Source organism: Zootermopsis nevadensis, unplaced genomic scaffold (genome assembly GCF_977971745.1).
Source record: "Zootermopsis nevadensis isolate Lab colony 2312 unplaced genomic scaffold, Znev_1.0 Znev_ptg000002l, whole genome shotgun sequence".
NCBI lineage: Eukaryota > Metazoa > Arthropoda > Insecta > Blattodea > Termopsidae > Zootermopsis > Zootermopsis nevadensis.
This window is the reverse complement of record NW_028259134.1, coordinates 12,631,794-12,644,362: the sequence shown is the minus strand read 5'-3', so window position 1 is coordinate 12,644,362 and position 12,569 is coordinate 12,631,794. Positions and strand designations below refer to the sequence as shown.

The 12,569-nt window shown below is 40.5% G+C and overlaps 1 protein-coding gene and 1 long non-coding RNA gene across 5 annotated transcripts in view; one reads left to right on the top strand and one right to left on the bottom strand.

Annotated features, from left to right (window-relative positions):
- The window catches only part of LOC110832192 (uncharacterized), a 96,515-nt gene extending 84,456 nt beyond the window's left edge, over nucleotides 1–12,059 (bottom strand). For 3 of the 4 annotated variants that reach the window (XR_015535381.1, XR_015535386.1, XR_015535385.1), the window contains exon 1: nucleotides 10,883–12,059. This is a non-coding gene — a long non-coding RNA (uncharacterized LOC110832192). The remainder of the gene's footprint in view (nucleotides 1–10,882) is intronic. The other variant, XR_002543851.2, reaches the window with a different exon arrangement.
- Trmt61 (tRNA methyltransferase 61) overlaps nucleotides 1–12,569 on the top strand; it is a 108,122-nt gene that overhangs the window by 94,048 nt on the left and 1,505 nt on the right. The gene's annotated exons all lie outside the window — the stretch shown is intronic.

The following is a 12,569-nucleotide window of genomic DNA, read 5'->3' as shown; positions in this document are numbered from 1 at the left end:
GATGAATGTGTGAAAGCAGAGGATGTAGAAGGGAAGCTAGAGATGGCGTGTGTTCGTGTGTGGAGAGTTGGAAATTGCTAGGCTATTTCGTTGGGAATCTAATTTAAAAACGCAAGAAATTGGTGAATTGGAGGTCACTTTTAACTGTAACATTTTCTTTAGATACACATGAAATTATTGTTTAATGTCGAAGGAAATATGCGAGAGACGCGTGTAAGATGGAGTTTAACTTGGTACGAAGGGCCTCCGTGTCATTTGTGCGCTGTTGAAATGTAGTCACAGACGCCTAACCCAAAACAACCAGGGGTAAATCTAGGGTGTCATTTAGAATTATCAAATTCATCAGCTAAATCACTCTTTAGCATCTTTCTCGTTAACCGATTGGGCAGGACATGTAGAAGTCTTGAAGGGCATGATAATGCATATACATTTTAGCCAGCAACCCTGACGGTTAGATCTTAACGTAGATGGTAGGATAATGTTAAAATAAACTTACATAAATAGGTTGTGAATGTTTCAATTAGATTTATATATCTCAAAACGGGGTCGAGTTGTGGGCTTATATGAGAACGACAATGAATCTTCGGGTAGACTACTCCGTGGAGCAAGAAATCACCATGACGGCAGTGACGTCACTTGAAACAGAATCAGAAACACTAACCACGACTGCTTACCCCCGCTTAAATCCCCTTTCATAGTTTATTTTCCTACTTTATCGCTTACAACGTTTTATAGTGTTCATATAGGGCCTACTGACTGGTCTTGCTTTATTGTTCTGTAGTTACGGATTTTGTGTATTCTTCAACAACCTACAATCACCCGTCAAATACAGCGATTACTCTACGTTAATTCCAAAACCACTACGTAGAATATCCAGAAACTGTGAAAACAATAAATAAAATATAGAAGCCTAGTTTATCACACATAATGACGTCGGTGTTTGATCCAAGTACTCTTCTTCCCAGCGACTGTTGTGGGTAGTCGCCATTTCGGCGATTGTACGTGCCTCCTATTTTAACATTCACAGACTCTGTATTTTTGCCCAAAGATATTACCCGTGGGTACCTTACGATTCTCTGAGTAAACAACAAATATTTCCCTAAATAGCAACAACCATTTAATTTTCTGTACTGTACAAATGGCGTGCCTTCTTTACGATACGGACAGAATCTTTGTTATTATTCAGACGCGCTGCAGGGTTCATAGGGATATTAAACTATGCATGTAAGGAAGCAAGGTCTGCTCTTTTAACGATTACATGTAAGAGTAATACAAAAGATAATTCAACTGTTATATGAGCACGCTACTGCATTGCATTATAACACGACTGAATACGGACAAAATTCTCAGAATACTCATTGCAGTGGGGAGGTACATCCTCTGTATTTGTATATACGATCTGAAAGAAAGAGAAGAGACGGAAATGGATATGTCGATGTTATCGTAAAAAGTGACTAAGTCCATAACTGTTTTGTATCTACAGAGTTTACCTTATACATACATACTGACGCAATATACATATTTTATACATGGGTTATTCAGTAATATGTTAATAACTGAGACTCTTTTAGTTTCCTTCATTTTAAAACGTTTTGTAACATCTCCTCTTAATGTTACTGAAATATCCCTAAATATAAAGCAAACTTCTGTGTGCATCTTAGAGTTGTGCATATAAATGTGGTTGTCATTCATAAGGAACTCTTGAGTACCAAGTACACTGAAACTACGAAAGTATCTCTTAAGTCTGGGTAGTAATACGTAGTTATGTACCAGACTACACGACGCAACATTCTAGAACACAGCCATCGTCATACGTGAAATTAATTTTATGCCCAGTAGTCAGACTGCGCGTTAAAATATGTTCACATGTGCACATTCTGGAGAGACGAAGTTAAACCACGGTAAACTTATCAAAATAGCCGGTAACTAGACTTGGTTCTCCCCAGGTGCTACCCAGTGCTACTGTGCAAACGTTGGTGTGGTTATGAATTGTAAATTTGGCAGAACTGGGAATTAATCCGCCACTGCTATTGTGGAAACTGCCACAGCTTCCATCCAGAGGTATTGACGGAGACACAGAATGTGCTAGGGGATGAACTACGCTCGAATTCGATCCGTGGACTCAGAGAATCCGAACCTAACATGTCGTGTGTCAATACCCCAAATAGATAAAAAAAGAAATGAACTGTGCTTAAGCGGGCCGTGTTGGGCTCGCTGCTCAAATCTGCATGTTCTCGTTTCCTGAACGATCTCGTATACAACCCTCAAGTGTTTGCTTTCTTGTCCAGTTCCATTCACTTTTCTGTTTATTCTGTTATTTTCTGCTTCATATTCTAATTCTCAAACGCACGTGCATGGTACGGGATAGCACGCCATACAGTCAGGGTTTGTCAACCTATGGCCAGCGAGTTGAGCAAGTTTTTTTAGTGTTTTGACATAGGATTACTTTTGTTCGTGGGTTATTTAACAACCTTTACAGAGGGCAATTGCCCTGATGATGCAGGCAGCATGTACCTCCGAAACGTCGGAAAAATTTTGCCAGACTACACGCCGTTACAGCCCAGAAGACAGGCATGTTTGTACTCGTCGCCATGAGAACTTGAAGTACTACTTGCAAAAGATACGTATAATCGATGAAGCTCAAGGATGACCGAATATGTTGAACTGGAAAGTAGCCATATATTATTTAAAGTTATTATTCGTCTTGACTGAGAAAACCACGAAAATTTCAATCAAGACACACAAAATCGAACCGAATAGATGTTAGATATATCGCTTGAGCTAACCTGCTCGATAAATATGACTTTATAGACTTTCGACATCTGAAACGTTGTCAAAATTCGCAAAGTTCTAGCCCATCTCAAGTTTCTTTAAGTGGCCATCATTTAAGAGCGGCTTCTTACAGACACTCCGAATGAATGTTTGCCCACCCCTTCACCGTGCTAATCTTTTGCCGGTCTCCGTTATTACGTTAGCATGTTTTTCACATTTGGCATATTTCAGAGCAATAAACTGAGTTCCTCCTTACCCATACACGGTCAGTCTCAACAGCTGTACCGAGTTTTAGAGCCAGAATCGCTCATAATTGAAATGCGTAATGTTTGCAGTTTGTCTCGTGTTCCAGATGTCCGGCATTCGCTTATACTCAGGGTCAGAGTCGTAGATAATGAAAGAACTATTTGCGAGATGGTAAAACTAAGCACTTTACCAGATAAAAGCGCAATTTGTTAAGTGATTTGGAAGCTAAAGTGAGGACAGCGAGGTGGTCATGCTCACTTCATTATGAGCACTTCGTGAAAAGATCTTATAAACCGCAAGTCGATCATACAGATGTTTTATTTCCATTTTAATGGTATCCTCATGAATTCTCCTAGGTCTTAGAAGTATTATCTTCCCTTCAGATATCCCGACTAAAATATTTTCGGTCTATGCATTTCTCATATCTCCCTGAAAGCTATATAATGATTTTCATTATCTAAACAGTTTTTGGCTCAAAGAATACGAATTATGACTCCATCCCACTTAGGCTCAAATACTTTCTTCAGCAATCTCCTCAGGACAATTTAATTGGTACTGGAAATGATATTTGTGTGAGTGGGGTGGGGGTGACGTGAGTCGCCCCAAGTACTCAGACTAATATTGGGTCCGTTGTGCACCCCTGATCTTACCATGGGAATTTAAAGAGTCCTGACCGCAGTGCTGGTTCCAGAATCGGCCTAATTGAGGCCCTCCTAATATGTATCGGCGCTAGCCGAACATCTTTTATATAATCTAAGCCTAGCCAACGCTGGGTACTGACATGAGATCATGGTACGATGATTCCTTGTCTTATCCACATTTCCTGCACGTGGTGCTTTCACAGGGCCTCAGTGTACATTGCCCGTTCAAAACCTTGTTGCCAGCCGCATTGTTTCCCATCCAAGGCGAATGGGTCCCTAGATAGTTTATCCAAAAGAACGGAACATTAAGTCCACTGAGGAATAGGTCTGCTTGTCTGAAGTACGCTTGTCAGTTTTGAAACTTCATATCTCGGCTCGGATACCGGCTATACTGACTGAGGTTTTTAATGGTTTTCCTCATTCCCTCCAGACAAATTCTGGGATAGGACTTTGAATTAGGCCACGACCGCTTTCTTCCACTTTATTTTCAATTCATTAGGTATTAATCACTGTCAATCTCCGCTATATAGCCCGAAGTACTAGTAACTTTGTTAATGAGCAACGAACAGATTGGTGAGATTTTAGGTTCTCACAGTGGCGAGTATGATGATGGCTGTCCTCTGGGTCGTAGCGCCGTGTAGTCTGGTAGAAGGTTTCCGACGCTTATATCACCAGGGCGATGATCACCCTGGTGACAGACGCAGCAAACTTCTCTCAAACTACACACGGCTCAACAACGCAGAAGATGTTCATCTTCAAAAATTAAATAATATACAGATAAATAAATATATGGGCTGTTACTTCTGGCATAGCAAAGACGTTCATCAACTACTCTTCCATGAAAGAAAATTTAACTGTCTTGGACTTTGCGAGTTGTTGCAGTAAACTCAAGATATGTTTGTATGCTAAAGCGTACATACTAAATGTGCACGCGAGTTTGTGTTGCAATGTGCATCCATGTAGAAGTATAAAAACAAAACAAGTTTATACTCCGTAGTAGTGTCCCCTCTCATATAACTGTCAATAGTTGATTCATGCCTCTGCTCCTAACAAAACTTATGTTAAATTATTCAGCCACCGACCAGACGACATCCGTCCGGGCTGCAGGAGGACGTCATTTCAATTCTAATGACGAAAAGTGCACTGCGGAAAATAACACGCTTTATTTTAGCCTCTTCACCACAGAAATACTTTCATTCTTCGTAATTTTGTTATACTTATTTTATCAAAACGCCTTGCATTGCTGGGAACTCACCTCGTTGATTGGAACATGTAAGTTATGGTGTAGCTATATTAGAATAGTATCAGTGTTGACATTTTGTCTCAGAATTTATGCGAAAGAAATGAGGTAATAAGTGAAGAAGAATAAAACCGAAGAATGAGACCCCTAGGACCCAAATACGTATCAAAATTACTAACAGCAGAATTCTTCGGAAGCTAACTGTAGCTTAGCTAGGCATTTCCTGCCCTTTTTCTGAAATTCGAAAATTCATTACCGTATTCACAAGAGCCCTACACTGGCAGTTGCGTTGAGCCATACGAAGACAGTCCACACCCACGCACGTTATTCTTTATCCGCAATCTATTTTAGCATAATTTTCCGATCTTCGCCTGTAATCCCCAAGTGCCCTCTTCACTTCAAGTCTTCCGTCAACATTTTCTGTGCCATAAACCCCGTTTATATGACCATCGTAATAATTATTGAAAAATGTAAGGGAAATGATGGATGGGCCACGTAGGTTGAGTAACTTTGCAACTCTAACCAGAGATTCTAGAGATTAATCACAGTAATTTCGTTCACAGTCACTTCAGTTTCTAAATGATCTCCTCGGGAGCAAATTCGCTTGATTCGATTCAACAACGACGGAATAATTTTCAACGTGGGAAAATATATTTATAGACATGTATCGCCAGTAAGTGTACACATTGGTGACAGTGATGTAAAGAAATAACACAGCGAACACAGGTCTGTTTAGAACATGTGTTGGTATATACATACAACAGTTTGATAAGCCTCTGGATTCTTTCTATACAACTGAAATATTGCTCAACACAAGTTATTTTAAGCTTTTAATGTAATTTATTGATTATGTTGATTTTGCAGTTATTCATCGTGTAGACGTTAGCTTGTTGCAGATGTTTCAGGGGACCGAAGTGCGTGCTGAAGGCATTCAATTCTGATGACAGAGGCAGTATAGTCCTCTGAAACGTCGACAGTAAGTCAGCTTCTACATTGTGCTGGCAACCAAAAGGAGTCTGAGCATCGATTTTCTTGCTGTAAAGGTCTCTGTTGAGAGTCATCTGGTCTTCAAGAAACAAACACGTAGGCTAAGTCCAGTAGTTGCATGAGGAATGTTCCCTGGTAGCAAAATGTCAAGACAATGACCTGTAGCAGGCCTACCAGAATGCAACACATCCTGATGCAGCTTGTGTTTATGAACCTGTACGACGCGCATGTTAAAATTCTGGACAAAGTGTGTGGTCAGTCCACTACCTTGACCTGTCACAAGGACATCGGCATTCGTCTTCACTTTCTGAAGTGCTTTCTCGGCCAAGTCTTGTTTGAACTGTTTAACAAAAACATGTGGTCCGATAATGCCACCAACTGCGAGTATTTCCGGACTTCTTTATTTTTATCTCATGCAGGTCGTTTGCATGATTTGGCGTGAATACACTTTCGCGGAATTTGTGCACAGGCCTATCTGCGTTCCCAACACGAACACTTGAACACAAGTCGTCATGAAGAAGAAATAGGCTTACATTAACATTGTGTTTCTTCAATCCTGTCTTGACCACTTCATTCAACTGTTGACTTCAGTAGACACGAACAGACGATCGGTATGAACATCATTCCATTCAAGAACTCGTTTTTGTAACTTGGTCTCACCATATCCCACCCTAAATAACGTCTGCATCTGATACATCGTCAACTAATAAATGGGCAAACCGATGTTGTAATGTTGGTAACCCTGTAGGTCTCATCAGCTGTGCTCTGATTTACAATATTACTCCGTAAGAGGTGAGACGAACAGGGTTTAATTATTGTGTGGACCGCATCCTTTTTGTCTTCTAAGAGTCTACAGTGTCTAGACGATGCTGGATCAGCCAGAGAACCATAAATTACGTGCTTTACCACCCTTAATTGCTGGTTTCAGAACTCTGCTAGATAGAAAAGACCCCCGTCCCACCTCGACTGCCAACCCCCAGCCATTAGTACGCAAGCTCTGACTCAGTACAAGTGCACCGAATACCCTCCCACCTCTCTCACACCGCCTCTGAAACCATGGAACTATACAACAGGGGTAACCCCTCCACTATAGCCCCTCCTCTATCCTAGTCGATCTAATTTCATGTTAACATCACCTCCCGCCGCTAGTTTATAAATGCACAACAAATTATAGACATACCTCCTGCATTCCCACCTCATTATTTTGTTCAACCTTCCCTTCCAGCCAGCAGAACCTTATCCTTCCATGAACCATGTTATTTGTAAAATACGCTGTTTCTTAACTCCTGGAAATCTGTCACCGGTAGATCCTTGGTTCAAATCTCGGCCCGCAGACCGGTTATCCCAACTGAGTTTTCCTTCGTCCTTCCAGGCAAATGCCAAGTTAGTACCTTTAATTAGGCCACGACCGCTTCTTTCTTTAATCATTCGAGTCTATTTATTCTGAGTAGTGACAGATTCGATAAATAAACCACAAATGAAATTTAATGACTGATTCATGGGTCGTTTAACGTGATGTTGAAACACAGATACAGCTTGCTGCAGGATCAACGGTCCTGCAATGAGTTTGTGCGGCCCGCGTACACCTTTGTAATACTATCATTCAGTACGACGTTTAATAGTTACCTGGTGTCAGAAAAAACACACTGGTAACCATTCACTTTCTACACTTCTATCCACAGTGTGTATAGTCTGTGGGCTTCGTACCAGTCTCAGCACAAACATAGATTATTTCTTTCAAAAACACTAACCAACTCTTCTTAGAAATAGAGATGTATTGTGAAGATTTCTGTCTTCTGGGTTGTTGCGCTGTGTAGTCTGGTTGATGTTTACCAACGTTTCAGAGGTCATACCGCCTCCATCATCAGGGCGATGAATCGAAAAAATAGAAGCCGCAGTAAGAAAATATCATAATATACTGTCTGAATACATAAATTATCGTCATAAATTTCTTATTTCATCAGATACAGAATGGAGGGCAACAAAAAGAAAAGACTTTTCAAACTCTTAATTTATGTTTCGTTTGTTCGTGGTATTTATTAACCTTCATGGACCATTACCGCCATCAACTCGCGATCTTGTTCTGATGACCTGCGTGCCGTCTCGGGACTCTCGCTTCGGCATTCGCGTCTGTTTATCTTCTTCTTCTTCTTCTCAAAGGGATAGTAATCTTTCCTGTGACCCCGCAAATTATAGGAGGGGTCACACTAATGGAAATACACACTGCATTAGATTCACACATGCACAGTCTTGCTGTTTTATGGAGACCGCTGTCCATTTTCAGCACTGAAGATGGATACAGTGTGTTCCTCCTGAACTCTGTTATCTACCTGCGAGCATACAGGGCGTCGCATACCAGAACACAGAACGTTTTCCTTACCGGCGTTAGACTCTCAGATTTCGCAGACTGACTGGGTACGACAACTTGGGTTCTGGTAAAACATTCCACCTTTCGCTCGCGTTTCTTTCTCGTGGCTGTGCAGAGTGGAGTTTAGCTTTGCTCATTATCTCCTGTCATCGCAGCAAACAATCCCCGAAATACACATAAGAGGCACATCAGTCTAGACAAGGAGGTTTAAACGTAGTGGCCGCCTGTTAAAAGATTAATGCTTCATGGAACACAATTCCATATTACTAACAGAACACACTGTTCATGATTTTCCTCTGCCAGTTCAAAGCCCAAGACTTTGTAGACGCCGAAACTAGATGAAGGCAAATATTCTGTGCGAAGAAGACACCCGTTCTCGGTGGATAAGAAGGTACGAGGGCCGCAAAGCCTTTCTGGACGTGGTGGCTAAGAGAAACATTGGACTGCCTCCGCCGATTTAACAGAGTAGCGACCATGAAGATGTCGGTCTTTTTGCTCTGGTAACGTCAGAACTGGAGATGGTGGCGGTATATTTTTCCAAGTTGGTACAAGTCCGCACGGCGTTATAACCCAGAAGACCAACGCGGGCATAGCATAATAGTGGTCAGCACCATTATTTCGTATTCGGAATGTCCGGGATTCAAAGTACAGCCCGATGGCCACTTAATTTTCCTAAGCCCTTCCAGGATCATATTTTAAATAGATGATGACCTTTCGTGTGTATGACTCGCATTGACCGTCTCATTTCACGTTTTTGATCATCGGCCGTTCGGATTGTAGCCAGTCACTTTATTGACTGAACTGTGTAACTAAATGTTCGTGAAGAAGGTACAATGCAAGATTTCCACCAAAGAAGTAAGTTTGTTTTACCGTGACTCTGCAAACCAAGCGGAACAGATGCCTATATCGGGACGTTTTCACAGACATCAGTGCCATCTATCGTACCTAAACTTCACAGTTCTTGTATTGAGCTTAAAGTATCTCAACCTAAAATAAGTTTTGGTTGTAATTGTATTGTGTCAGGTATTCATTACATCGAAAAAAGTTCCAAGTTTTTCCATCTTACTGATGCAGGCATAAATTTCTACACGATGAACTCTTTTTGAGAAAACGGATAGGTTCGATTTCAGTTTTGCGTAACGTTTGACGTAAGAGGACAGGCACAAATCAAAATTAAATTATCCGCAAAAATTGGTACTGTAGACCTTAATACATAAATCAGTAGCTGTTCCATCAGTTGTGGTTATGAAATATGAGTTAGACTGACGGGACCTCACCATTGTGCCTTCATTTTACGCGCATCATACAAAGACTACGTAATAACTTATCACAGCCTAGGAATGCATACTGAGGATGAGAGAAGCTCCACTTCAGTGGCACCGCGCCATCTTGAGACCTCCATGATCAATTTGGATCGCCACTTGGAATGATTTTAACTGGAGCCTTTCCAAACCCTTGATAACCACGGATTACATTCCAGCTGACAATTCTCGCAAGTGTTGGTAACTTGAGCCTGGCCATTAAGTGCGTCCGCTTGTTTCGTGCTGAGTGGATTTCCAAGTAGGAAATGCCCTAGCAGATACAATTTGTGCCTAATATACGTAGAATAATGGAAGTATAAGATCAAAAAGTGTTTGGTGACAGTTCTTTCAGCTTTCACAAAACACGTGCTACTGACATCTTCCACGTTATGAACAAAGGAATTGTGTTAATGCGTTCAGGTTACAAGGTTTTTTTTACCGTCAAGTCCTTGTTTAACGTTTAAAATAGGAACACACACAGTAGATTCGAGAAACTACGAATGTATCTTTTCAAAATATTTCCTTTAGGATCAGTGAGCGGAAAATTATAAATTGGTTTGCTTTTTTAATGTATGTTGACGACATATACATATGTTATTCTTTTAGGCCTGCTAGTATAACTTCATGGTAGCGTTACTGTGCAAACACAAAGATCCATATCATAAGAACAAACTGCTATACTCATCCAAAAAGAGATAACGCGAACAGTTGCAAATATTCATTAACAGCTGTACGGCCACAAAAATAATTTACAGACACCCTAATGAAGTGACAGGTTTCGCGTAAACAAAAGATTTAAATGTATTTGCGCATACAATTTTTACAGAATAGGTATAAGACACGCCAACGTTTTTCAGTTCAACGTGTTGCATATTTTTTGGGCATGCTATGCCATAATTTTCGTTCTGTGTGCCGTAAAATAAAACATTTCTTCATTTAATCTTTACTTCCGTTTAGGTGTTGCACAACACGAATGAAATGAACCCTGAATAACGCCTGCCTACTTCTTGGCCATCATCAGAGTCTACAAGACTTCTTGCTTGTTGCTGTGAGAACCTCAAACGTCATCAGTTAAAATGCGGTAGTGTTGAAAGTGTCCCAGAAAAGTAACGTTCATTTGTTTCGGGTTGAATGGGGGGGAAGGGGAGGCTTGTGTTCAGATCTAACTCATGCCTTACGCTAAAATGCTGACGTGGCTGTTAATTTCTATCCATGCTCTGTGTCGCCATCACAAAATAATTTTAAACAAATATGCTTAGCTTAGGGGTAGTCATTTTAAAAACTACTGGGTAAAAATAGGACAAGTATTACATGTCTTTCGACTTACCGTGGTCGAATGCCGAACAGAAGTCTCCATCGTGTGTGATGAGTAACTGTTCCACTGTATCACGAATGTAAATAAGTTTCACTGCATTAATGATACCACTGTGACACTCACGGATGTAAGCAGCCTTTCTATTACAGTCAAATGCCGCCAGTTCCGTGCTTGAGAACAACGGTTCGTCGCGGTAACATTTCATTTTGAGATGAAATTTACGATTTTTAAATCAGATTTCCGAAATATTTTTCTAATTTCAGCTTTCGTTCAAAACATGTCCTTATTAAAGAACAAAATGGCTCGACTTTGTAATGTTTGTCTTTGATTTCATGTTTTGATATACTCTAGATTTATTAACTTAGGCTTTTTTGCGTAATTATGTAGCATCCAATCATATTATGGTCTGTGAGTTATAAATTGGAAAGGGTGTGTACTGACCCAGTATCTGCTTGAATGTACTGAGGAAAACGACGATAATCTTCAGTCCGATATTCGAACACATGAATTTGGATCTTGCCGGATGATATAAACCATTAAAACTTGCGTAAAACCTCGAGGTTTCACTGATTCGTATTTTATTTGCAGCTGTTAATTGTCACTGGCTCACCCAAAGTATATCGAGGTCAGAGTCCGGGCCCACAAACTTCGATTCGCCACGGTAAGAAAAAAATTTTCGATCCACATGAGCGCGTATGTAATTCAATAAGCGCGTTGATTAACGCCACGTTGCTATGAACAATTTATTTCTACCGGTTTAAATATACGTAGTAACAGTATTAACATAGATTTGGAATGTGTAGCGTTTATGCCGATCGGACAAAATAGATAATCAGTTGTGAGACAGAGTCACTTAATTCATTCGGTTCTGTATCACACAACCATTTCTGGAAGGCCGACTACGCAATTATGTAATTTTATATTTGTTTGAATGTCATTAGTTCTTTCTGACATAGTTTTTAATGGAGTAATTCAGACATTACGTATTTAAAACACGGTTTTTGTTCTTGTGACAAGTGTAGTAAGATGTAATGCTTTGTTATGTAAAAACAAACGTCCACATTCTTCAGTTTTGCGAAAACGTACAACGCACACCGCACATTCAAACAACACACCACGTGGAACTTCAGTGTTCTTGCAGCCTCATGTCCAATATGGCGTCTTTGGTTTCGCTTCGTGCTTCCAGCAATGCAAGACTACCCCCTACCCCGGTTTATCAGGGTGCTTTCTGTGGACCGTGTCTGGTGGCTTATTCGCTTTCAGTCCGACAAGACGTTTACAGTGACGTCATCATGTACTACCATCGAAACAGTTCAGAGGCTAAAATCAAGAAGGCGTTCGATTTGCTATTAGACCTTTATAGACATTCACCCTACGTCAGTGTCCTTGAGAGAGGTAAAAACATGTGATGTGTTTTCAAAAGGCTTTAAATATTTATTACGAAAAAGTTACACGTAAAAACTAAATTTATTTAAATAGCTACCATTTATCATCCGTCTTTATTTTAAATTCATTAGCAGAAAGCGCACAGTTGTACATCAGCTGTTTGAAGGCCGCTTGTCCTGCACTCTCGTGTGGATAAGGGAAAAGAGACCACGTAACTGTACGAACATGCCGTGACATACACATCATTCCTTTGTCATCGTGCCAATATTACAACAGAACCTCCAGAGAGAGCTTTATGTAGACAGGTCTTTTT